The sequence below is a fragment of the Pseudorca crassidens genome, chromosome 17 (assembly GCF_039906515.1).
Source record: "Pseudorca crassidens isolate mPseCra1 chromosome 17, mPseCra1.hap1, whole genome shotgun sequence".
Lineage (NCBI taxonomy): Eukaryota > Metazoa > Chordata > Mammalia > Artiodactyla > Delphinidae > Pseudorca > Pseudorca crassidens.
The window spans coordinates 65326187-65353120 of NC_090312.1; the positions used below are offsets into that span (position 1 = coordinate 65326187).

Consider the following 26934-nt stretch of genomic DNA (forward strand, 5'->3'; position numbering starts at 1 on the left):
TTACTGGGTTATTAAGAACTGGATCTTTTCTCTAGGTTGGTATAAATTTTGGTCAGCAGGGTGCCATGTAAACAGTATTTATTCTTCTTTCATGGCATATCAAAATATCATAACATCAAGTATATAAAAAGGTATTGCTATGATATCTAATCCAGTTTGGGGAAAACCTCTAATTCAAAGGCTTTCAAACAGGTAGGGTCAGCTTCAATACTGAAATAAGCTTTGTGGTCTCTTCTATTATTGTATATAATGGACAGTCTGGAATCTTGAGTTCCTATAGATAGACTAAAGTCTGAATTACTTTAAAACTGTTTCTGTTCTAATTTGTTTCTTATAAAAAAGATCCCAGAGATGCATTAAAATCTAGAAACCCCTCAAAACCAAAGCAACCTGTGATGATGGTGTAGCAAATATTGAGGTGGAGGCGTATCCACCTAGATGTCATCTAGGTATCCGTCAATGAGAAGACATGAGAAGGAGACTACCCTTTGGTCCTACCTCTTAGGCATCCCCCTTGACTAATTCCTATCTCCCTCCCTTGTCAGGGAGAGGGGCATCTCTCTTCAAAAGGTCTATGTAGATTTGCTTTATCAAGTACTCTTCAGGAGAGCATTATATCAAAACCAGCTATTGACAATAAAGAAGAGGGGAATGAAGGATATCGGGCCCTATCCACATTCACTTATTTTAATATGTTCATAACAGTTTAGCCTAAGGTAAGCTCTACAGCAGCTCTGAGACACAAACGAGGGACCTGAGGCTCAAAAAGATTAAATAACTTTGATAAGGTCATCTATAACAAGAATTTAACCCAAGTGTCTTACGGATCTAATAAGATTTCTATTGGTCATTGAGTTGTCAAAAAATTGGAGTAGATTTTCAAATATCTAAGACTTAAGTTAAACAAACTCATTTAAAAAGGAAAAAGGAATCCAAAGTAAACAGAATCAAAAGAATGTCTGGTTTTAAACTAAGTGTCATTCTTTCTCTACACTATGCTCCCTCTAAAACATCACAGCTTTGTCTTTACTTTCCCTCCACAAAATAGAAACCTTTCTTCTTCACACTGTGTTCATCGTTATTAAGAATACATTTTAAGTCACTGAGATCATTAGTACTTTTATGAATCGTAGACTCATCTTGACCATTCAAAGTACCTAGCCTAACCTCCTACTTAACACAAAAACATGCTTCCAGTCACAGTGGTAAGAGGCCATCCAGATTCTACTGGTCTCCTTTCAGTAACAGAGAACTCACGCTCTCAGAGGAGACAACATCACTGTTGGATTACCATTGCACATTTTCCTTTTCTTCTCTTCCCCATTTCCACCACATTTGTATTCATTCACGGAACAAACCCTTTTCTAAGCAGCCAATATAGTTGAGTGGCCATTGGTCCTAGAGCTGGGACAGCTGAGTTCTTGTCCTGACATGTTCCTACCTTGCTGGCTGACTCAACGTTTACTTCTCCAGAATTCAGTATGCCATATTTTAAAATGAGTTGGTTGAACTGAAGAACTATAAGGAAGTTTCCAGGATTTAGCCCTTTGATAGTTTCCAGTTGTCTTACCACCCTACCTGCTCTTTTTCTGTTGCAATCGTGTTGGCCACTTCTTAGAAAATGAAAGAAATTTAGTCTACAGAGGAACACCACACAGGCTACCCCTATAAACACATCTAAAGAGGAAAGAGAGACATTAACATGGAAAAAGGGTAGGGGTGGGTGTGTGTGTCTGCATACACACTCCTAGTTTGTATCTATTAAACCAAAGGAGATGACTCATTCTCCATTCATTAGTGGGCTCAGGAAATTTTAAGTATGAATTGCTTTATTGCTAAATGTATGGGGGAAAAGTACTACGAACTATATATTAGAAAATCTACATTAGTAAAGCCTTTCAGGTTTAATAAAGGTACTTTGGGATATGATTGGGCTTCTTCAATTTATTCTTCCAATCAGGCAAATTTTAAGATTCTTTATAAACTTCCTTCTTAGAAAGTTTTGTTTTGTTATTAACAGTACAACCAGGTGGCATACACCAGCTCACATGTTTTTATATTTTAACATTGTTAAAGCTATGGATTTCCTTTCTTCTTTACAGTGAAGGAAAAGAATTTTATGGACAGTTATAAAATGCATATTTTAACCCAAAAGTCGATTTTCCCTGGTTAAAATGATTTAGATCCGAGTAAATGCCTGCAGAACGCTTTCTGTTTTTACAGCTAGAACACAATGGAACCCATAAACTTTGTCCTAGAGGTACGTGCTATAATGTGTACCATTCAAAAATTATCAACTGTGCACTGTCGTCTCCCCAGGACAAGCAAACATTAGAAATGATCAATCATCTAAATATATGATGCTAGTGTGTGAACCCCTGACCCGAATGACTAAAACACCTACTCAGGACTTGTCTTGGACCATCAGGGCATTATGACACATTAACTAAGTCAAGCTGCCCAAATTCTTAAATTGTATTTGTTTATTTTTTCAATCTCTAGAATGTTAAAGTGGCTAATTATACCAGAGACAAGCTGCTTGCCAAATATGACTTTAGTGTCAAGCCATTTTTAGGTTGTGTGCGTACATTCAAAAGTGCCTCAAAATGGCAAATATTTTAGTTCACTCACAAACCTTGAAAAAAGTAGGGGAGTGGGAAGCAGCCATTCCTGGACTGAGGATTGTATGTCAAACGTGAAACCGTATCAAACTTTCAGGGCAACTTGTGAACCTCTGAAACGAGGGAATTAACAGAACATCAAATCCAGCAAGATCACAGGGGGAACAATCCATATACAAGAAAATAATGCCATTGAGCCCTCATTAAAAGACCATTTTGTCCTTAGCCATCAAAGACTGTGAGTGCACTAAGATCTTGGTTATATCATCAGGGATAACTAAAACAAGTGCCAAGAGAAATTGTGCACTTTTAGTTCTCACATGTGTCCATCTGTTCACATATAAACATATATTCTGCTTTCTGTCTGATTCCTAAAAATCTTGATATCAGAATACCCTGGGCTTTTGCCCATTTCCTAAGAATGCAGACATCACATAAGCTACTATTAACCCATGTGTGATCCACTTCCATGGTGGCTGGAAAGCTGCCAGTTACAACACATGGTGCTTGGTTAACAATGTCTTAAAATATAAATGAATTTATTTTTTAAATTAACACATTTTTCTTATGGAAATACCTTAATAAGCCCTGCTTCATGTAAAAGAATAGCTTCCATGTGGATTTTTTTGTTCTTTTAAGATTTTTGCGCTTGCATATCCATAAAGTTAACCAGAAAAGTTTCTGAAACAATCCAGAATTTCTTGACAATTTTTCTAGAGGGCTCTAGTAAAGAATTTTGGTGACTTTATATAACAAAGATCAAACACTTTTCCCTTACAATGTTCTGTACTCAAGAGGCAACCCTTACACTTTAATTTATGTGAAAACACTTCTGATTCCGCACGTTTCCATGTAACCATCTTAACAGTACTGAATAGCAACTGAACAGTTAAAGTGATGAGGCAAATAGAAGTTCTACAATCTAGAAACAAAACAAGTTAGGTTAATATCTGGCGGAATCTTTCAATCCTGCTCTGGGGTAGCCTTCAATGGCTCATTTGTGGTGACCCCAAACCGGAAAGAGCTTGTTTAAAATGTATACATATAAATAATTATCCACACTGTATTTGATTTACATATGTACAAAAGAACCAATTCCCACCTTTGAAAGTGTCTTAACACTTATGGTATTTTAACTGCCCTAATTATGGTTGAAGAAACATCATTAAGAGCCCTGATCACGTCAACTGATAACCAGTTACAGCCCTAACTAGTGACAAGGGAAAACCCTACTGCAAATGTCTCCAAGAGTACTTAGACACTTTCAAAAAGACTTATCTCTAAGTGAAATACACAATACTCCTACAAAGCAACACGAAGATGAATTAAATCCTAAGAAAATAACTCTGTATCCTCTTCCACCAGCCCCTCCCAGCCCGAAAAGCTGAAAGGCCACTTAAAACACTTAACATTGCCAAAAAATCAGAATACACAACTCTTTCCCAAGTGAAGTGTTCTACCAACTGGGACAACTATTTATAGCCGATAGGGTAGGGGATGGGGGAGGGAGCATCATATATTCCATTATTAACTACATGAGATATCCACACCATACTACTGGCCTCTTCTGAAATAACTGTTTTTGCCAGCAAAGTGCTGGGAATTCTTGATACCCAATAGTCAATATTTGGCTAGCCTAGCATGTTTCTGAAAACTCTTCTATATACAAACCTCTGTTTTTCGTCCTCTAGCTGCACTACTGCCATACATATTACTTCCCAGTGATGATGAAAACTCAGGGCATCTTAGAAAGTTGCTGAAATCTGAGCCCCTGCTTGTTTTCTCAAGTCTTGGACAAACATAACTTTAGAGCGAGCAGAGCATAGGCATAAAGAAAGAGGAGCCTGCATTTTCATCTTCCTTTCATCTCGGTCATTCAGTCAGCCATTCAGAACCCTATTCAACAGAGCTTTTCATTATGCAAAAAAATGCTAATCCTTTTCCGATGCTTTCACACTTGTATAAACCCCCATTCCTTCAACTGAAAAGCAATTATATCAGTTTACCTTTCTGTCAAAAACAGGATTAATATTCCAATAACAGAATTTCCTTTCTTCTCCTATCTTTCTGCTTTAGGAAACTAGAGATTATTAGTAGAGGCATTCTTAGAACAAGAATACATTATTTTAAATATGATTATGTGAACCAATGAGCGGGAAAAGGAGAAGAATCATAGGAAGAAAAAGTCCTTCAGTTACAGCAGAAACTCTTTTCTGTGACACAACTGACCTTTCCTTTGCAGATGCCCAAAGATGCGGAGTCTCACTCTGGTCTATTAATCAGAAACAAATTATGAAAGAATGTAGCTGGACTGGTTGACACTATCCCATCTTGGGAGACTCAGTCACAGCCTAGTAACAATGTCCTCTTCATGGGTAATGAACAGCCATGACAAATGGGGCAGAGAAACTATTTATTTGCATATGTAAATTCTCACACAAGGGAAACATGTACAAACAAGTGTCATTGTAAGGTGGATTAGGCAAACAACGCTTTCTTTTTAGGACATTCTGCAGCCCAGAACATTAGTCAGCACAATTAAACCAGTCTCCATGGAGACTAATGAAATTTCACCATGGTATGAGTTAAATTAGATAGCTAGTTATGTGTTTCCACAATCCAACTTGAAATCCATTATTGTTTCAGAACAATACAGCAATTGTGCCTAGCTGATCTTTGCCAGCTCAACAAGCTTCTAAGTTGACAATTTGCATATGTTAATATAATTAAGCACTAATTACATGAAACTTGTACATATTCACATGCACTTTCCCTGGGCGCTTTTCAGTTTGAACCTTGGCAAAGTCTTTAACCCTTAGAATGGTTTGAGAGGAAAAAAAAAAGAAACTCTGCCTGTGGGTACAGCCCCTAGGCAGACACAGAAAGGCTCCTCAATTATAAACACAAAGCTTAACCTGGCTTCTCATATTTCTAGCAACAATGACAGAAAATATTTTGTGAATGTGCTAGGGATGGGGGGGTGGGGGGGTGGATTCATCTTTAAAGACTCATAACTAGTATCTTCTCATAGGTAAGTAATAACACTCATTTCAAGAAAAATGTTAAGGAAGAGTTTGCTGTCGCTGACATTGTCGAACGTTGGGAGATGAAAATGATTTGACAACAGCAAAAACAGCAAGTAGAAAAGGAAAAAGGAACCAGCAGCACCTAATGAGCTTTACATAAATATATGCAGAGGCAATTAAGCAATGTTAATTACTATGACAGCAGTTAATTGAATATAATTAGATATTTTAAGCCACTGAATAAAGCATAGTTAAGATTAATTTTATTGAGATTAATTGTAAATAAGGATAGATTAACTCTGTGTTTTGACAGCCATAAAAAGTAGTTCTGCAAATGAAGCAGGAGCGTGGCCACCAGTCCAAAAATCATATATTATTTTAATGTCACACCTCAGAATCATCTCCTCAATAAACATGACTTTTCAAACCCAAACAGACAGGAATCTTGAAGAAAAACAAACAGCTTGCAGAGATTAAAGAGCCTTTTGTCCTTTTTCATGTGCATTTCTTTTAACAGACTAAATTAAGCGAGTCTGGTGTACGTGTTTTAGGAAGGAACATTTCACACTGAATGGAAAAAATGTTCTATCACATATGAAATTCGTGCAGCTGCGCGGAACTTGGTCCAGATGGTTTTAGACTATAAAACACCCCCAAATGATAGACAGTAGGCCTTCCCAAGATTATGTGATAAAGTCACAATCTTTTATTTTGACCTCCCAAATTTCTGCTTTGTATTATTTCCCATCAGATCACATCTTTTCTTTTACAAATGTGTTTCTCCAAGAGGGTTAAAGAAACGTTGCGCCTACTAAGTGTTAGAAATGAATGTTAAGCGAATGGAAGAAGGCCTCTATGAACAGATACCAGCTAAATCACTCAGCCCCAAAATGCAATGATAGCCATGACGACAATGCAAATGACAATACTTGGTTATTACAATGCTTACTAGAAATATTTCTTGGGAAAAATAGTGCTAGATGAAAATCCCTTCCAAATACTTTCACACCAAGCTAATTCATGCATACTCTTTAAGAAAATGAACACAGTCTTCAAGAATGCTGAACAAATCACTAATAAGAAAGGAACTTCAATTGATTTTGAAATAAATCAATAGGTGATTAACATAATATTTTTAAAGCAGCAGAAAGTATGTGTGTGTATATCTCTATATATTACATAAACATATATATTTCCAACACCTCTTAGCTCTTAATCGAACAAGGGCTTTATGCTGTGGAGCCTGCTCTACATAGCCTCACAACTTCTTTAGGATGCCCTTGGTCTTTATAACAAAAATCCTAAAATGGTCTGTGAAACAAGACTACGACGACAAGCCATTCTGCAGTGAAAGATTTTAAATCATCCAGCCTCTTTTAATAGACTTGAGACTTATTGAGGTAGAAACCATAAAAAATGAAGAAGGGAAATTTAATCCCTGAAATATTGATTTGCACATTAATATCATATAGGCAGAGGGCAATTTGGCTTCGTGGAAATGACACATTGTCGACCCTTGGTGAAGTCAGAGCCAATCTAACTGCTGAACATGTCTGAATCTCAAGAGTTATTAAGGGCTTCCCTTCTTGCCTTTATGACTTTTCTTCAGCCTACCAATGCAATCTTAAATGTATTATCTTTAAGAAATAATTGTAAAACCTCAGGGGTTTTCCAGTTAATGGAAGGGAGGCCAAACCACATCAGATTCTGAAATGCAACATTAAACCCTTGCAATCAACAAAACCACCTCAATTCTCATCCATCCAGTGCAGGATCTAATATTGTTATTAGAGATAATCAAATTTCATTGTGTAAATTTAGGCTCATGGTCAGAATGGAAGCAGTAAATTCTGCAATATTAAACACCGATTTTCTCAGCCTCCTTTATGTTTTCCTTTGCTGGGACAGCATCTTTTAAAATAATCCAACTAGCTCAAAATTAATGGGCAGATCTGGGCTCATCTGCTAAAAACTGCAAAAGATTACAATAAAGCTGAGCGTGTTTCCTTCATTTTTAACTTTAAGTGGCAACTTTCACTTCCTAGACCCAGAGCCCACTCTCCCTGCCTACCTCACAATTGGGTGCTATTGCTTTGACTTACACAGCTGGTTTACCTGACCTTTCTTTGTTCCTTAGGTACATATCACTTTTCAGATTTATGATATTTCCCCCATATTTCATTGACTCTATCTTCATTGACATAAAAATGAAAACAAATGAGTTGACTTTTCAAAATCCAAAAGCAACCAGCTACTGAATAAATACACAGTGATACTCTCTCCCCAGTTTATGCCATAAATATTAGAACAGTTTTTTTTTTTTTAATAGCTGTATAAACCTTATGAGCCCCACACTGAAGCCAGGTGCAAGAGGTTAAAACAGCTGGCTAGCCATCTTTTATTTTTGTGTGCCTTCCTGCTGATTGAAACCGCAAACGTTGAAAACTATCAAATATTCCCTTAAGGATTTTTTTTTTTTAAGAAGAGGAAGGAAAAAAGAAAACCTTCATTTTCTTTAATATGCTTCTCCGTGGAGAAGAAAAACTCTAAAACACAATCAGTCACAGAGATTGTGAAATAATCCCAATCCCTCCTTTCTGTTGTATTTAAACCATCCTTTCCAACAACTTCTAGACACAATTGTTTTTATTCTTCAGTTAGGAAAAAAGAGAGAAAAAAGAAAGAAAGAGAGAAAGTCTGAGCTTGCTCTGTCAGTTTTGCCAGTAAATATAAAGTAAAACAAGTGTTGATGGTACCGAGAGTGTTACATACCCGGGCTGTGTTTTTGCATTGCTCTCAATGGAAGCGATCGATGCCCGTGTCACTGTCGCGTCCCAATCGCAGCCAAGTCTCAGCCTTAATCTAAGCAACATCCGAAAAGGCAGCGGCAGCCGCAGCCTCTCCCTGACTCTTCCATCCATCCACCCAACTAAAAATATAATACTACATATGAGCTTTAACCACTCCACGTTTATAGGGATCAAGCCACTGAAAATCCAGGAGAACACAATAAAAAAAAAAAAAAAAAAGCCCTCCTTCTGTCTCTTGTCTCTCTCTCCTCTCTCTTCCTCTCTCTCTCCTCTCTCTCTGTCTCTCCTTTTGCCATCTACATGATCCTTGATTAAACATGGAACAGAGTTAATAAAAAAAAAAGGGGGGGGAGGACTCAAGGAGAGGAAATGCAACTGTCAGAAATCGGGACCGCCAGATTTCCTGGTGAACCTGCCTCTCTGAGTCAGTGTCAATCCACCATCTTCCGCCAGTGAACTTGTCTTTGGGTTTTTGCTTGGTCTGGGGGGGTTGTTGTTGTTGTGTGTGTGTGCTTTTTTTGGAACGGGGGAGGGGAAAGGCAAGGTGGGGGCTGGCGGTGGGGGGGAGTAGGGAGACCGTGTGTGTCTGTGAGTGTGAGTGTGTATGTGTGTGTAGGGGTCGGGGTGGGGGGGTCCGTGTTCGCGATCTGAACCTTTGGTACCTACAAGGAGGGTGTCTCACCGAACGGTAGCTAAGACCTCACCAGGACCGCGCGGAAGCGAGGAGTCGCGGCCAAAGGCGCCCGCCGGAGCCTCGTCTCTGGGCCGGACCCCAACCCGAGCGGCCGAAAGGAACCCCCCGCCCGGACCACAGGTAACAAAAGAAATACAAACCAGTGCACCGTCTTCGGGACTGGGGGTGGGAGGGGCTGGGTGGGGAGTCCTCTGTAACTTGGGCATCGGCAGAGAAACTTTATACAATTCCATGAGAAATTTTATTATTTATTTTTCCGATAGAAAAGAGCAGAAAGAATGGGGGGAGGGGGAACGAGATAGAAGTAGAAGGAAGGCGAGACCCGACGCATTCCAGCCCCTCTTCCCTTAGCTGCTCCCGGCCGGAAGGCGCACTTGATGCCGGGAGAGGCGAAGAAGGTGAAGTTCGTTTGTAGACCTGGAACCCCTTTGGGGGGTGCCGGGGAATAAATCAGTTCTCACAACCGGTCACAGCCCCCCCCCCCCCACACACACACACCTTGCCCTTCGCCAAAAGGAAAGGAAAAGATTCTTGACCCCGAGCCGCGGGCAGCTCTCCTCCGGTCTAAGACACACCCAGCAGCGAAAGCGCCCCGAGAGAGCTGCGGCCGCCTCCCGGGTCCCTGGCCCCGAGGCCCGGCGATCCCGCCTACTAACGGACCTGTCTGGCGTTCGCCGGCGCCCGGGTCCGCGCCGCCCGCGCCGCCTCCCTCTCCGGCGGGCGGGCGTCTACCTGCAGCCCCAGCCCCGGCTCGCGCCCCAGCCTCTCGGAACCCCCTGCCCACCGCGCACGGAGCCGCGGGCCTCCGCAGCTCCGGCGCGCTAAGCGCCCTTCGTAGAACTTGAGCGAGGGAAGAGGGGTGGTGAGAGGAGGAGAAAACCGAGGCTGAATGGGAGGGGAGGGGAGCAGGGAGAGAAGAGGGAGAGAGGGGCTCCGAGTCCCACCGACCAACGTCCAAACTTTCGGAGGATGGGTGCGAAGGAAGGGTCATCCCGACCGGGGTGAGGGGGCGCGGGGCGACCGGGGGCCCCTGGCAGTGTCCGCGCCGCCGCGGAGCTGACAGCTTCCCCGCGCCTCGAGAAAGCCCCGGGCTCGCGGTGGAGACAGAACCCGAAAAGACAGGCAAAATGAGAGAAAACTGCTCGGCCAAACGTGGATGACCCGCCACTTAATCCAAAAGTTAAATCCCGAAAAACGCACACACACACACACACCCCAAAGAAAGTGGAAAATCAGGTCCTTCAGTGCCCCCTTCCTCCCTCGGCGGAGCAAATCCTGGAGCCAAAAAAGGGGGAAAGAGATAGAAAAGGGGGGGCAGAGCGGAAGAGATGGTCGGGCTGAGGGGATGTGTGCGAGAGCGAGCGGGAGCGAGCGAGCCAGGCGCAGAGAGGGAGAGAGGCGGAGAGGGAGAGAGAGGGAGCGAAATATCAAAGATTGTGCAAGATCAGGCTGGAAAGATAATCGATACTCGACCTAAATTTAACACAAACTACTCAATAAAAGTTAAAGAAAAAACTTACTTTCCATTTCCCCTGCAGTTCCTACTCGATCTTCGCCTCTTTTTTGTTTTGCTTTTATTTTACTTACAGCTGATCACATCCAAGTAAAACGAGAGGGTTCATTAAAAAATAAAAAATTAAAAAAAATTAAAAAAATAATCCTCGAACTTTATTGGGTGAAAATAAAAACGCTGGAGCAGAAAGTGGGGGGCATGGAGCGGTCCTCGGGGGTCCGGGAGGAGTTAAAGCATGTGCCGACCGCGGTCTCGCTGTTTGGTTGTGAAGGGGTTGGGAAAAGGAGGAAAGGAAATGAAAATCCGATATGTCTTTATTCTGCTAATTATTATCGTTTTAGCCCTGTTTAAAAAAATGGCTGATTAAGTTGAGTGCGCATGTCTTTGTGTGTCTATTCCCGATATGCACTCTGGGAATGAGAGAGGAGAGCGAGGGAGAGGGAGAGGGAGAGGGGGGAGAGAGAGGTGTAATTAGTGAGGTGATCAACATTCCCCAGACTGCAAATGACGCGCAAGTCCGGACCCGGAGCAGCCCGGGAGCCTCGCGGCTTCCGAAGCTCGGAGCGCTGCGGCGGGAGTCCGGGACGCGGCGACCACAGAGAGGGCAGGGGATGGGGACCTCCGGGGCTCGCACCCCACGCGCCCCTGCGCGCGCGACTCCCAAACTTCATCAGACACACACACACACACACACACACACACACACACACACACACTCGGCAAGGAGGGGGAGAAAATAAAACATAATACCGCCCAAAACGTGCCCTTTAACCACTCGAAAAAAATTTTGTTTTTTATTTTAATGAGGCAAAGTAATTATAATCGGACCAGAGCTGTGTTTACTAGGAAGCTTTAAGCAGAAAGAGGAGTGAGGGCAATGAAAAGGTTTTCTCTGCTTAGTTTATTCTGCTACGTACAGGAAAGCACTTTAACGGCGAAATGCGGGGTCCTGAGCAAATATGCAGATGTATGTAAATAAAGGGTGCCTGGCTGTGTGCAAATACCGCTCTGCCCAACCTATTTCAAAGGAGGGATTGCACTCTGGATCTGTAGGCACTCAATGTGAACACGTATCTTTCGTTTGTACACGCAGGAAAGAAAACCCAGGGCGTGGAAGATGGAAGCGGTTAGTTTAGTCAAAGTAAACTTTCAAATGAGAATAAGGGATGGTTGCGAGGATGATAGTGAGGGTACGGTTCTAGCCCTTATGTAATATTTTTGAATATTTTATCAGAATTGCATAAGTTCAGTGTAATAGCTTTAAGAAGACTTACGAAGAAAACCTTTCATCTTGCAAGTGTGTTGAATTATCTTTCTTGAAGCACATTATGATGAATTTTAAAACCCCACTACAGATCTCATTAGAATGAAATATACTTGGTATTTTCTGGTGCAAAATTTAAGGTGGCTGATTCTCATTTGAAAATCTAATTATCTCTTTCCAATATTACAGATGTGAATATGAGTGACACTTTCATTAAAAGATAATTAACTAAAACTAGGAATAGACATACTTTTAAATACCCCCTACTGAATATGGACTATACTGAATACGGACTATACTGAATATGGACTATATATATGTATGTATGTATGTGTGTGTGTGTGTGTGTGTGTGTGTGTATATATATCTCCATTGCTCCTCAAAGATAGCATCTTGATACACTGCTATACTGCAGGTCACAAGTAGATACCATCTACGTAATATTTCAAAAATAGGAATTCTAGAGAGAAGGTGAGAGTAACAAATCAAACAAGCTAAAAACAGGAAATACTTGCAATGTCCAGCTTCCTGGACAGGTGAGGCGTCAGCTGCTTTTGAGTTGACAGGCCTTTGAAGTTCTGGATGGCCAGGATCTGCTCCAAAACCTTGTCTTGGGCCTTAAGCACCAAATCTACCAAATACCAACAGAAAGGTTTACTGCACAAGCACTAGGAAAAACAGAGCCTGCAAACACACACACTTCTGGACCTGAAACCTTGCGTTATCAGGAAACATTTGGAAAATCCTAAGACTGATGCAAATAGGATTAAAAAACAAACAAAACACCTGGGAGGATAAAAGCATAGTCCTCAAAAGAGCACACCTAGGCCCTGATCAGGAAAGCTGGTTGCCTACAGCAGCTGGGTAAGGTTACAATGAAAGTGCAGAGGCTTGGAGTGGAGAATAAACCCTAGATATGGTCTTTATTAAGAGAAAAAAGCAAATCACCACCATAAGAATCTAGAGTCAGTCCATGTACTAGTGTATTAGAAACCAGGACTACTAAACATTAACAGAAAGAAAATTATCTACTTCTCCAAAGACTTTATTCCATTTCAAACTTGTTTGGGAAGAAATCTGACCAAAGTGGACAGCTTCCTAAAATTTTTGATTTACTTTCTTTACAGCCCCACCTTTACACACAGCAACTGTATCACCGGTGTGCTAGTGGTTGGTGTCTGATTGCACCTCAGTGGGGTTTATCCATGTGCCTTAAGAAATATACATGCCCACGAGGGTAAAATTTAAATTCTCTGTAACTTGCAAGTGAAGAAGGCGTTTATGTAGCGTTACTGTTTACCGAAAAACACCCCAGAGAGCAAAAATTCTGGCTTTAAGAAACAATTTGAGGTGCGTGTAGGGGGAAGAGGGTGAGGGGAAATGAAGGCAGGGAAACTTTCAGGTTCAGATCAGAAAAGATCAAGCCCTTTTCAGGAGAGGGCTCCATGTACAAGCTCACTGATGGAAAAACCATTTCCTGCGATTTCAGACGGGTAAATGCGTATGATGAAGGAAACACCTGAGAACAATAAGTCTGTTTCAGGCTCAGGTGAAGAAAGGGGTCTATTTCTGGCACTGAAGAATAGGGAAATGATGATCATTTCGTTTTCAAGTTTTCCTTTATTTCTTTTGCCTTTTTTCTGCCTGAAACATCATCAATAATATTAATGTCATTGATGTCAAAACACCAAACGTCAAATCAGGAAAACCATTTAAAAATTTTTGTGGCTATTTCTCCTCTATGCCCTCATCCCCTCTTCCCTGAAAAATACAGCTGTAGTAGTAGTAGTAGTAGTAGTAGTAGTAGTAGTAGTAGTAGTAGTAGTAGTAGTAGTGTGTGTGTGTGTGTGTGTGTGTGTGTGTGTTGGGGAGGGGAGTTATCGAATTCTAAGTAAGAAAACAAAAGGAAGGAGGATTTGTAAGAGGGGCGCCCACTTTTGCAATCCTTTCTGCAAGCGAGTATTCCTCTTCTAGCGTTTGTGTGTGTGTGTGTATGTGTGTGTGTTTTCTTTTGAATCATCTCTTCCTCGTCCTCTTTCACCTCCTTCCTAAGGAGAGAAGCTGGGATGAGGGTCGGGGGTTAATGGGCTGAGGGGAAGGGGCAGAGAGGAACTAGCACAGAGTCAAGAGTTTCCTCCAGGGCTCGGCCTTGGAGCGCGTCAGCGCGCGAAGGGGAGCTGGGAGCAGCGGCCGCAGGTTTGCAAGGGGTGGGCCCGGAGGCGCGGAGCGCGGCGCCGCGGGCAGGGGCGCGGCGAGGGGAGCGAGCTCGAGCCCAGCCCGCAGGCTGCTCCGGGGCGCGGGCGCGATCCGCCCGGCTCGACCCGGCTGCGCTGCTGCCCCGCGGCCCCTGGCGCCATCCTCCTCGGCCCCTGGCTTCGGGAAACCCAGCTGCTCCTTTCAGGTCTCTGCGGACTCCTCGCCTTCAACCTTTGACCCCACACAACACCCCCACCCCCCATGCCGCTGTCCCTAAACTCTGCACGAACCCACCGCCGCCTTCGCGGAACGTTTGGCTACTTTTAATTTCAAAGTGAAACGAGCAGAGGTTTCCCCGCCGCACCCAGAACTTTCCCTAGACCCTCTTCTGCACTTTCCAGGGCTGCCCCGCCGAGCCAAGCCCACTGCAGAGCACTCGGATCCTGACACCCGGCGCCGAGTTGGGGAAGGACCAGAAAGGGCTACCAGGTGGTTAGGTGTTGAGTGTTGGAAGCAAGGAGTAATTAACATTGAGACAAAAGGTAATTTCCACTCCCAGATTTTCCTCGGCGTATTTTATTTCCCACATCTCTGCGGAGGACACTCAGGGCTTTACAATCGGTTTAATGAGTCTTGAGCTGTATGTTCCCCCCTTCCCCCGCCCTGCCCTCGCTGAGTCACTAATAAATACCCCACCTCCCTCTCCCCCGCTTCCCTCCAGCTCAAGACTAGCCCCAGCCCAAGGGGAAAAGGTTCCCAGTCTTTTGACCGCGCTTCCGGGGTCTATAGATGAGCTCAGTTTGAAACGAGGCATTACAAGTGATTTCAGCGTTAGGAACCCTTTATGTCACCATAGACACTTTCAGATCCTCAGCCCCCCTCCTCTTTCCCTCTTTTTGTTGGGTCTTCTCCTCCCGGGGGCTATTTAACAAAGGCAGTCTGTTAACTAACATTTTTGTTTAACTCAGCAACTCCTTTCCAAAACACACTTAAACCTGATACCAAGGTCTGTTATTTTGTGTGTGTGTGTGGCGGGGGGGGGGGGGGGGGGGAGTATGTATGTATGTAAGGGGGAGACGATGAAGTTGACAGTGAATCGGAAAGTGCAGGGCTTATTGGGGAAAGTGTCACAAGCATTATATTTCTAGTGAAATAATTCAAGAAATAGTGTGGGAGAGCCACTTCCCATTACTATGAAAAAAAGTATATTTTCTTGAGAATTAAAAAAGGGAGGAGGGAGAATGAAAATATGACCTAACATCCAGAATGGACACTCTCTTTGATGGTGAGAGTGAACTAGATGAAATGACATTCAAAGACGAAAGGTATTTTGAGTGTGTATGTACGTGTTTGTGGGCAGTGAAATCCGTCGTTCGCTTATTCCCTACCCTCCCCCAACCTCGTTCTTCTCTCCTCCGTAGTCTCATTTTTTTTTTTTCCCCAACATAAAAATGACCCCCTCCTGATCCCGGGATCTATCTCTGTACTTCCATATCCCCATATATTTCTACCTTTCCAGACTGAAGCCCAGTTTTTGCTTTAACTTCGAAGTAAATCGGTTTTACCTTTTTCCCCCCCTGGAGGTTCAGACCTGGTTGTGTGTGTGTGTGTGTGTGTGTGTGTGTGTGTGTGTGTGTAGGGGGTCATTATGTACAGTTAGACACAGGTAAGGTAAGGAATGGGGAGGGGAGAGGAGTTATAGAGAGTCTGAGGTATAGAGGGTCTGAGGAGGGAAGAATTAAGGGAGGAAGAAAGGAAAGACAGAAAAAGTCAGACACACTCTGGCCTTTCAGAGGTCAGGGCTCAGACAGTACTGTGACCTTCTTTCCCCCTAGGCAACCAGACCAGTGTTTATAAACAAAATCAGGCAGGTCTCTTCCCAAACAATAGCACTTCACTAACTTCACAAGCACTTCTACAGCTCTTATGCAAATTAATGAGGACCACCACGGCCCCCCACACCATACACATGCACACTCACTCCATCCAGGGTCACAAGCACACCCTTCTCACAATACAAGGAGATATTTCCAGCAAGAGTATCCAACGAAAATTTTACACTCCGTCTGGGGAAGAGCTGTAAGAGACAGCGATGCAGATGGGAAAAGATAGACAAGTGAGGAAAAACAAAATAAAGAATAACTGATTTCATTGAATAGAAGATACAGTTGTGATCTTTTTAAACCTAAAACATCTATATTTAGTCAATGAAATGCTGTAGAGACAATATATTAACTCCAGCCACTAAATAGAATTATTTTAAAACAGGACATTACATTCATCCAAACATCCACATTTCCAAGACAAAAAAAAAAAAAAAAAAAAGTCCAGATCTTTATAGTTGAAGAAAAGCCATCACCTCTGTATGTAACATCCCTAAATATTAGACACAAAAGCACCATTAAATCCTACAGCAAACAAACAGCCCATCTGATCTAAGTTACAAAATGTATAATTAAATCCATCTTTAATTACAAAAGGCAGCTAGCAAGCTAAATGAATCAAAGATTTTGAAACAAATGTTGTTTGCCAAGGTACAGAAATGATAGCTTTACATTATATTGTCACCAAAATTCCATTTCAGGAATATAAATTACAAGATAGGAAAAAAAAATGGTGAAAGCAAAAAAAAAAAAAAAAAGAATTAAATGATTTTCAAACTTTTGCTTTAAAATAATTATCAGTGAAAGTCTACCAGAAAAAGGTTAAGGAAAATATACCTCAGAGCAAAAAGATCATCTCCTTTTCTTCTTTGTCTATCAGTCCCCTGTTAAAGCATATGGAAAATGTTTTCAGAATGCCCAGATTTGGCACATTGTCACTGCAAAGAGAGGAGCGCAATGATGCTGTTAGAGAAAATGGGAAATAAATTCAGGATTGGGTGCTGCCTCCTTCAATGCGGATTTATCTAAGTTTAATTTAATATTCCGCAATCACTGAATGATCGCATATAATTCACCAAGATTTTAAAGGGCTTTATTTAAATACCTTGAGCAACAAGAGGATGGAATTTAAACCATTGCGGCCATTGCTTATATATTTTATTTTCCTATTAGAACTTTAAGTGGCAATTTCTAATAATAAAAGAAAAAAAACGATAAAGATTTGTTTTTTTTAAAGGGAGAATGTTAAAGGAAAGCGTTAGTTTTATTAAAATCATTCTGAACGTAAAATCAAAAAGCACAAAATGGTTGTTTGTAAAACACTAAACCTTTAATCGATTTTATTGGCATTCCGATCGATTAGATAAACGGAAATCTATAGCAAACATCAAAGCATTTAAAACATTTTCCCTATCTCATTTATAAACAAAACTTTTCTTTTCAGCAGAAAAAAGTGATTATCAAACGACTAACAGGAAATTCTTCAGATATCAAATTACGATAATAAAATTATTTCCACATGGAAAAGGATAATGACAATGATGATAGTAATTACAATAATGAATAATTCAACAACCCTTTGACATGTATGGAAGAACCTCGAGCAGAACCACTCTTGAAGGGGGCCACTTTAAAATAAATACTTTATTTTTAAAGGAAATCTTTTTAAGAGACAACTCAAGGGGAGTAGCTTAGGTGTGGCTCTCGGACTAGTGTTAATTTCCCTGCAATTGCAAGGGAATCAATTTCTTTACCGGCGTTTTCCTTCCAAATTGAGTTACTTCTTATTAGCAAAAATTAATATGCAAATGTCAGTGAGCCTTACCAGGTCTGCAAACTTGTGTCTGAACCTGTCTTCTACTTATTCTAAAAGGTGATTCCCAAATTATAGGGGGGAGGGGGCGAGGACTGGACTCCCCAAAACTGAATGGAATCACACATTTGATCCTTTAAGTGAAGGAAAATAATTTATTTAGAGATATAAAAACTGCTATCCGGAGAAATGAAACCATCAGAGAGCTTCTGGCATTCTAGCTAGCTGCAGCAAGAGGAAGTGTTGCTGCAACGGGTATTCTGTTTATTTGTTAAAGAAAATCAATGAAAGAGGCTGTAAAGTAGTTAGTGAGGCGTGTGTTTGGGACTCGCGGTGAATCGTGACTCCTTCAGGGTGAACGAGCAGCTCTTCCTCTTGCCAGAAAAGTCCCTGCGTCGCCCCGAGCCGGGGCGCGGGCTGCACGGCACCTGGTTCCAGCTCGCCGGTGCTGCCCCGCGGTGCTCGCGCCAACGCCAGAGTCCGTACAATTCTCTGCCCTTTCTGCCCTCTGTCCTAGCAGTCGCTCCCTCTAGTTGACAACGGGTGCCTTCCCACGCCCTCCCTCAGCAGCACACACCTTTTTCCGCCTTCTCTCTTACTGACTCTAGTCGTTCCCTCCTTCCTTTACGCTACAGGTCTGAACTTCTGCACTTCTTTTCCTTCTACTGGAATCTCACTCTTCTCCATCTCCAAGTCCCTCCGGTGAATCGCCGAATATTTCCTTCCTACCCCGCCCCTCCCCCGTTTCTCTCTCACGCCATTTATTTAGCACCCGGGTCTTCTTACCCTCGCGCTCCTATCCTCTCCTCCAGACATTCCAGAGAGTTCTCATCACACCAGAATGCACTCTCTTTCTCTTCCTCCTCCCCTTGGATTGGAGAGCCGGGGGTGGGTGGGGGTGCGGGCGGGGGGGGGGGATTGCGATTTCAACTCCCAGGGGGTTTATTCTATTCTTTTAACAGCTTTACTTTCCCTTTTCTTCTTTGCGTAACCTTCACCTACCTACTAATTTATAACAGAAGCGGTTTCTTTCCCTTTCATTGCCTAGTTTACGGTTCCGGTCCGGGGTTGTGCGTCCCACGCACTCTCCGCACCTCCCCCTCCCCGCCCCCACCAGCCCGCATCGCCCCCGCCGGCCGTGCTCCCAGGCAACTATTTTCATTTACTCGGTTGCCGTCTAGTTGCACTTTCTCTTCTCGGAATAAGTTAGCTATCCAGATTTAAAGTTCTCTGTATAGCCCCTCTTTAATTTGTCAAATTACTTCGTTGCCCAAGTTAAGGGAGGGGGTTTGGGGAGGCAGTATATCACCCACTTAAGTCCCTTTTAACACCCCAGTCCCACCCCCCGCCCTGGTAATATCTTATGTGAATAATAACGAATTCTGGACGATTTTCCCTCTCAGCGCGTGCAGATTGCTTATGAGTTATTCCTGAGCGGGTCTCAAACTCCTCACTTGCATCTTCTGGCTTCGAGTGGTCATCCTTCCAAACTTCCCCCCTTTCCTCTCCTTCCCTCCCCGGCAGCCCTGGCTGCGAGCGGAGCTCAGTCTAAAGACCTCGTCCTCTCGCTTCTTGTTTCTTGCTGCTGCAGCTGCCGCTGAAATTCGCTGCGGCCGCTGCCTCTTCCCGCTTTAATCCCAGACCTCCAGTCATTGGGCAGCTCCTCAGAGGCAAGAAGTCAACACCATGGCAACCCGACAAGCCTATCAGATCACCGGCTGGTGTGACAGCAGCAACACTGCAGGCTGGAGTGGGCTGGGCAGAAGAGCAGAGTGGCCTCTACGCTCAGGTACACAGTCTGGGAGTGGACAGCAGCTGTCAGCCTCCACGGTCTGGCTACACAGATGTGCACCACTCAGTTCATACCCCTACCCTGTGTCCCCTCGTAGGTCTGGAGGAGGAGAAGGAGGGATACCAGTAGGATTGGAAGGGCTTCGGAAGAGACTTTCAAGCTAAAGTAATCAAAGCCCTAGGTATTGTAAACTAAAGGTGCCTTGTGCCCCAGCATTCCATGAAACCAAATCGCAGTAGCCTCAGAACCAAATTTAAGGGGTTTGCACAAAGGTGTGGGGCTTTTCTTCACCAGTTCTATCACTTGCTTGAACAAAATTAAGGAAACATTCTGTTCTGGAGTTCCAAAAGGATACAAGAAACTGTGGCACTTTTAACTTTTACTGTCTGCTAAGTGTTGGTTGAGCTTTTCTACAAAAGCTCAACATCACTTTCAGCCATGCTAACTGCTTTGGAAATGACCTAAACTTTACCTGAAATGGCCTTTGCCTTGTTCTTTCCTAAAATGTGTGCTGTGTGTAATGTGTGTTCTAGATCTTGATTCTCTAGAGAAGAAACAGAGAAGACTAGGAAATGGGTAACTGGGAAATCTGTGTGTCCCTCTTGGGCCTACCCAGCCTTTGTATTTCCTCCTTTTCCTTAAGAAACTCCCAAGTAGGCAGATGGAAGAAGACAGGACTTTCACTAATATTTTAGAACATCTTGTTAGTTAACATGAAATAGGTAGAAACTGCATTTTTCATTTTTGATTTTAAAAGCACACAATGTTTTTGAGAAACACAACATGTTATTTCTCCATTATAATTATAATTCTGCTGTGAAAACTTTGACAAATAATTGTACAATATGTTATCATTGATCATATAAACCCCTCTATCATTTATCTCGTCGTTGATTTCTAAATTTCAGAACACGCATTTGTCTGTTGAAGTTGGAAAAGACAGAAAGAGAAATCCATTTAATATTGAAGTTAATGTGTCGTATTGAGGAAATCTTGTATGAATTCTAAAATCTACCCTTAAGTCCACTTCACATAAACACAATTCACTAAGTAAACAGCTTTCATATTGATCTAACATTTTAACATTTTTAGGCTCTCAGTGTGTATTTAAATTATCCTTGGCATGCATAAAATCCTAGAGAATTGGAAAGGTTTCTTAAAACAGCAATTGTAATATTAAGAAAGTAGGACAGAGAGCCAATTTTTTTGGCTCTAGAGAAAAATTCAATGAAATCTTGAACTTCATTTCCTTACTTTCTCTATATTTCATTGTTGATGGATCCTAATATTAAAACAGTGCATTTTCAAAATATAATTTATTACAGACCCAAAACGGGTATAATAACGGACATTGGAGAAACAGGTCATGATATACTAGAGAAAACATTTGGACATACTATGATATTCCCTGTAACGAAACTCTAATAACATGCTGGTAACATTTTCTTATTCTGTGCCACTCTGCAGAGTTGTTCAATGAAGAACTGCCAAGCACACAGAACTGAAATTTGGTTAGAGTTTAAATGGTTATTTCAGTGCCAAGTTATTGACATCCTTTAATATTTTTTCCTAATTCATATTACATTTGCCATGTACTGAGTGTTTACAGTGGGAAATGTAGGAAGAAACATAATACCACAATTTTACATTAAAATGCATATATTTAATTCGTTATCTCCCAGAAACAAACTTGTAAATTTAAAATGCTTTTAAAGAGAAGTTAAATAAAGTGTGCAAAAATCTTTCAGTACATTTTGGCTTCAGTAAGAATAAAGGAATACAGGAAATATGATAGCATTAAAAATTTTATTATTTCATTTAATGAATGGTACATCCTCAGTTAGTGGAGTACCTTAGGTTCTATAATACTACTTGTGTACGGGTGTGCGTCTGTATGCTAGTCAAAGATGTGAACAGATACTGCCATTCAAATGTTTATCTATATGTAATATTTCTAATTTTAAAAAATTAAAATAAGATGAAGTTCATAAATTAATATATTACATTTAAATGAAAACAAGTATCTAGATATTCTATTAGATCCTTTGAGTTTCTTAGAAATGATTATTTTTTCTTTATTATTTTTTCTCTGCCATGTATAGATTATCTAAAATTAAACAATTTTTGCATATATTATGCAGATATTTATTTGGTAATCATAAATCAATTTAGTGTCTACCCTTAAAAATACCCTCAGATTATGTGTATATGACCATCTGTTTAAACACAGATTTACATACGTACCACACACATGTTTCTAGTCAGTTCCACATTCAAATCTTTACATTTAAAGCTATTTTCTGTACATTTAGTGTTTTCACCATAGGATGCTGTTGGAAGGAGGGAATTTCTCTTTTTAGCTAATGAATAAGATGGTGGAATTAACTGTAGTTTAAGTGCTAAATTAAAAAAAAAAATCTATGTAAGGATGCCTTGCTCGTTTTCAGCAGAATGGATACCATCTCCATAGAGTTCATTCTTGACCTTACCTGAGTAAGTATTTTAACTTAAAGTATGAGATGCACCTAGAGGGGTAAAACATTGAGCTTAATAGGAAGACAGTTAATAACCTTTTTTCATCCTTGTGCACTATCAATCATGACTGTCACCAGTCTGCTGAATCAAAGCAAAAGTGTTCTTCACAGATGACTGATTAGAAACGCAAAATCACAAGATCCATCTTCATGGTCACTTTTATTATAGTCATTTTTAAACTGACAGCAACATGCTCAGTTTCAGCACACTGGGCATCACAAATAGTGTCACTCAGTGCAGCTAAGCATGAGAGAGGTTGGTTGGATTATACTTAAAAATAATTAGGCCCTCAACCCTTTGTGGAGCCGGGAAAAAAGGTATTTCTCTCTCCATCGCCCATATCCTCCCCCACCTCCATAACTCACTTTGATTCCACTGTATCATTAGTTTATATCATTAATTTACCATCTTGAAAAGAGGTGATCAAGGTATAGTTTTATCCTCGTTAATTATCTAGGAATTAGGGAATGAAAAGTTACAGATAACTTTTTGTCTACCACTTTTTGTCAACTTCATGACAACATCATTGTTACCCTTATAGTTAAATTGGGCTCTTTTTATATAGAAATGTGTTTTTAGACTAAAAGCCTCAGGAATCTAGGTAGTCAGGTACTAGTAAATGATACTTGCTATGAAGTATCACTGAGGACATCTATCTGTTGAAGGCATCTAATAGCATCCCCTGGATGCTGTAGCATTGGAATTACTGGGATTATAACTATTTAAATGCATAATCTTAAAGTGGTCAAGATATTAACTATTAGGTGGCTATGTAAATTCTTGTTTTACCCCCTACATTACTTCCTTTTCAGCCCTAGAATATTGAAGCAATGACAAATTTGAAGAACCAACAAGTAGAAATACATAAAAATCATTAAACTAGGAGGTTTGAAACAGTTATGGCTGAATCAAACGATAAGGAACTTTGTCTTTACTTAGAATCTTGATCTTTATGCTACAAAGATTACCCCTTCAGGTTTATTTCATGCTATTTTTACATTCCTTCAGAATATTTTGTAATATTATAAGGTACTAATGATACAAATATTTATATGGGAAAATTTTAATAGAAATATTTCAAAATATGTTGTGATTCTCGTGCCCATTTTACAAGCTCCTTATTTCATATTTCAGAAAAGAAAACCCAATTGAATTTAAATTTTAATTTAGTAATTTTAACCAAAATATCCATTTGAAATTTCTATACAGTTCTCTTTTCCTTTTATCTCAAATGTTCATTTCCTTGTTAGCAGCCAAATACACTCATGTAGAGAGAGGAAGAAGGAGAGAGAAGAAAAATTATCAATGATATTTCTTTATATAGTATAATGCCTTCATATTCATTTTCAAACACGTTAATATTCTACTTTAACACCTCTCTGTAAATCTACCAATTCTTTTCCTCCGTCTCTACAAGCAGACACACACATACACACATACCTATACTCCTTTATTGCTTTATTCTAGGTTATGAGAATGCTTTTCTTCTCTGCACAAAATACATAGATTGACAAGACATATATAATGATATATCTATACTTATATAGATAGTAATAGGTGCACAAATGTACTCTCTATGTATAAGAAGGCTAACATTAATTTCCTTAAATACTGTACTTTGTTAATACATATTTTTCTGTAAAATGGAGACATTATGAAATATCTCAATTAGCTATTTAGTTTGATTTTACATTCTTAGACGAATGAAATTGTCTTAGAATTTGAATAGATACATGTGTTAGTTGATATTTTAAAATATTTACACTTTATAAAAATCAATGACAATAGTTACTGATCTATTGTTAAATATGTAAAACTAGGATTAAATGAAATGCTTACATATTTTAAAAGCTACATAGTTGCATAGATGACAATGTAATGATCACCTTAATGGCTTCATTTTCAGTTTACTTTAATGACAAAACCGACAAAATTTGTGTGTGTATGTGTGAGTGTGTATGTATGTGTGCTTAGTTTAGATAAATTTATACTTTTAGAAAGGATAGTATCCCACAGAATTCAATATTATTTTTTAAAGTTAATTTTTGTTGTAAAATATCCTTTGTGACTAGGCTATACTAGTCAGAATATTTCTAGAAAAGATTTATTTGAAATAGCTGGACTCACTATAACACATTTAAGCTACTAAAACTAATTCAGTGAAATGATATGCATGATTTTTGCCATCATCTTGGTAATCTGTATGGGCAGTCACTATAGATCTTAAACATTAATCTTTAATATGCATCATAAATATGAACATTCATAATGTTTATAAAGATTATAGATCTGGAATCATGTTTTCCGCTATAGATGGGTCTTAATAAACAGAAAATAAAAATAATTTTCCTTTATATTTTAGGGATATAATCAAAGCTCTTTAAAAATTAGTTTCTTTTGAAAGTTACTATGGAGAATCATTGAGAATTTTATGTTTTGACGTAATTTGAAAACAACATTCACTTACATTTAAAGCATTAATTTAGACATTTTTTTTGGAAAAAAAATGTGTCTTTATTTATTTGAAAAGTTTATCAAACTATTTTGTTGCTGTTAGTTTAAAAACCTATCTTAATTTGTGTGCATTGCTTGTGCTTTCATTTGCTTCATTCAGAATGTTCTTGTGTTTAAGTGAATACATAAAGTATACAATCTTATTTAATAGTAGAATATCATATGACATATGGACTAACAAGAAATCTCATAATTTAGTTGGCAGAGGTATATTTAATATATAAATACATATTCATCAAAGAATATTTTAAACTAAAAAAAGACAAATGAAATGTTTGTGCATTTCATTTGGGGCTGAAATTTATATTTGTGCATTGCATGTAATATATGATATATACATGCATATACACAATTACACCTAAATACTCTCAAATTTAGATTACTGACTTCTTTAAATGGTAAAATGCTGTCACACACAAATAGTACAATTATCTTTGCCAAACTTGGTTTATGCAGCCTGAATATGCAGTTATGGCATTTCTCTCTTTTCTGAGATATGATTTTCCCTTGATACTGGAATTGTTCTTTGTTGAATCTTTGTGATTAAAAAAAAAAAAGAAAGCTGTTATATGAGTGTCAGTTTGCAATAAATGTGTGAAAAAATGTACAGTCAGGATATACTGGCCGTCTTTCAGTGTGTCTTTCCTACCTGGGCTTCAGGGCTCCGTACCAGTGATATTTAAAGAGAAAGGAAATGAAAGCAAAGGTCATACAAAAATCACCTTTAACATTTTATAGTAAAAAAGAGAACATTTTGAAATATTTACAATAATTTATGTAATTTTATTTTAATTTTTTTTCTGTATTAATTTTCAAAATCTACTATTATAACTATAACTCATTTAAAATTGTCATTGTGTTCAACTCTTACTTACAGAAAAAATATTCACCCCTCTAAAACCTTTAAACCTGAAATTATTATTTTCTCTACCATTCATATTCTCCAAAGCTTTCTGCCACTCACCCACTAAAGCTAAATGATGCATTTTATAACAAATGGACTATTTTGATCAGCATGCACTATTTTACCTTGAACTTCAGTTTACAAAGAGATATGCAAATAGATTTAATGACAACTTTTCAGAATACACCCCAAGAGGTTAGTGATGTTTTCAAGTAAAAAATTTAGGACAATATGATATAAAGATCCTTTTTTTTTTGATAGCTAAAGCTTTTATATGTAAACCTTCACTTATGTATTACACAACCACTGAAGAATTTTAATGTATTGCAGTTCATTTTGCAATATTTGCACAAACGATCAGAGTAGTATTATGTTGCTTAGTTATTTCATTATATTATATTTCACATTTAGATTTTCATTCGAATTTTCCCGTTTTCAACATTTGGATATCATCTCATTAGCTATCATAAACCAGTAGTTTAAGGAGGGGTAATTCTGAAATGTAAACACCCCTTCTAGAATTTTACAGCATTGCCATGGCAGCATTACTTTCCCCCAAACATTTCCCTGTTATGATTATAAGAAAAGATCAGATGCTGTGGCAATCTTTTTCATATGTGATCTTTCTTTCGAATTATTTTCAAAGTCAACCGTCCTTAGACCTTATTTTCATCTCCACAAAGCATTAAGTTTTGCTTCTTTGTAAAATACTTCTTCATAACATATCTTAGTTTAATTCACTTTTAGCAAAAGAAACACCCAAGCTCAATCTGGAGACCTCCTTCCAACATAATTTAGCTGGACCTTTTCTTAGTAAAGGTTTTCTGGTTTTCATTTTCACTTCATATTCTCAAATAAAAGATCCTTTGTTGTCTACCATTTGATTGGACTTAATGAAAAACACTCCATTTTAACTTAACAGTATTTCCTTTTGAATTTATTATATTTAAGAACACTGTCAAAAATCAAACATTTAATCTCAGGTTTTTGTATTTCAAAATATATTACTATCACATGGCTCAGAGAGGTGATGTAAAAAGTATACTGAAAAGATTTCAAAAAGAAAAGCAAAAGCGAAAAAAACCAGCTTCATTTTAATATGAAACTAAATACTATGGCTAATGTGCAGATTGGGTGCAGCAGCTGACTGTAAAGTCGAACATGTGACAGGGTGCCAACAGCGGAATTGTGCAGTATTGACTAAATGAGGTTCACTGATTTGTATTGAGGCTAATATCTTCTTTAAACAATTCCGTGTAAATTGTGCGTATAAAGTCATTGGAAGCTATTTCTCAGGACAGCCTCGCTGGCTAGCTACCTGCTGGAGTGAGGAAGATAATCAATAGGGAGAAATAGAGCCGAGCATGAG

General features: G+C 39.7%; 1 protein-coding gene and 1 long non-coding RNA gene across 4 annotated transcripts in view; one reads left to right on the forward strand and one right to left on the reverse strand.

The window, feature by feature from the left end:
• Nucleotides 1-11082, reverse strand: part of ZFHX4 (zinc finger homeobox 4) — a 181854-nt gene extending 170772 nt beyond the window's left edge. The window contains 1 exon segment of the mRNA XM_067712024.1: nucleotides 10672-11082. The gene's annotated coding sequence lies outside the window, so the exon portion shown is untranslated.
• The window catches only part of LOC137210314 (uncharacterized), a 111921-nt gene continuing 94039 nt past the window's right edge, over nucleotides 9053-26934 (forward strand). For all 3 annotated transcript variants that reach the window (XR_010936455.1, XR_010936456.1, XR_010936457.1), the window contains exon 1: nucleotides 9053-9271. This is a non-coding gene — a long non-coding RNA (uncharacterized lncRNA). The remainder of the gene's footprint in view (nucleotides 9272-26934) is intronic.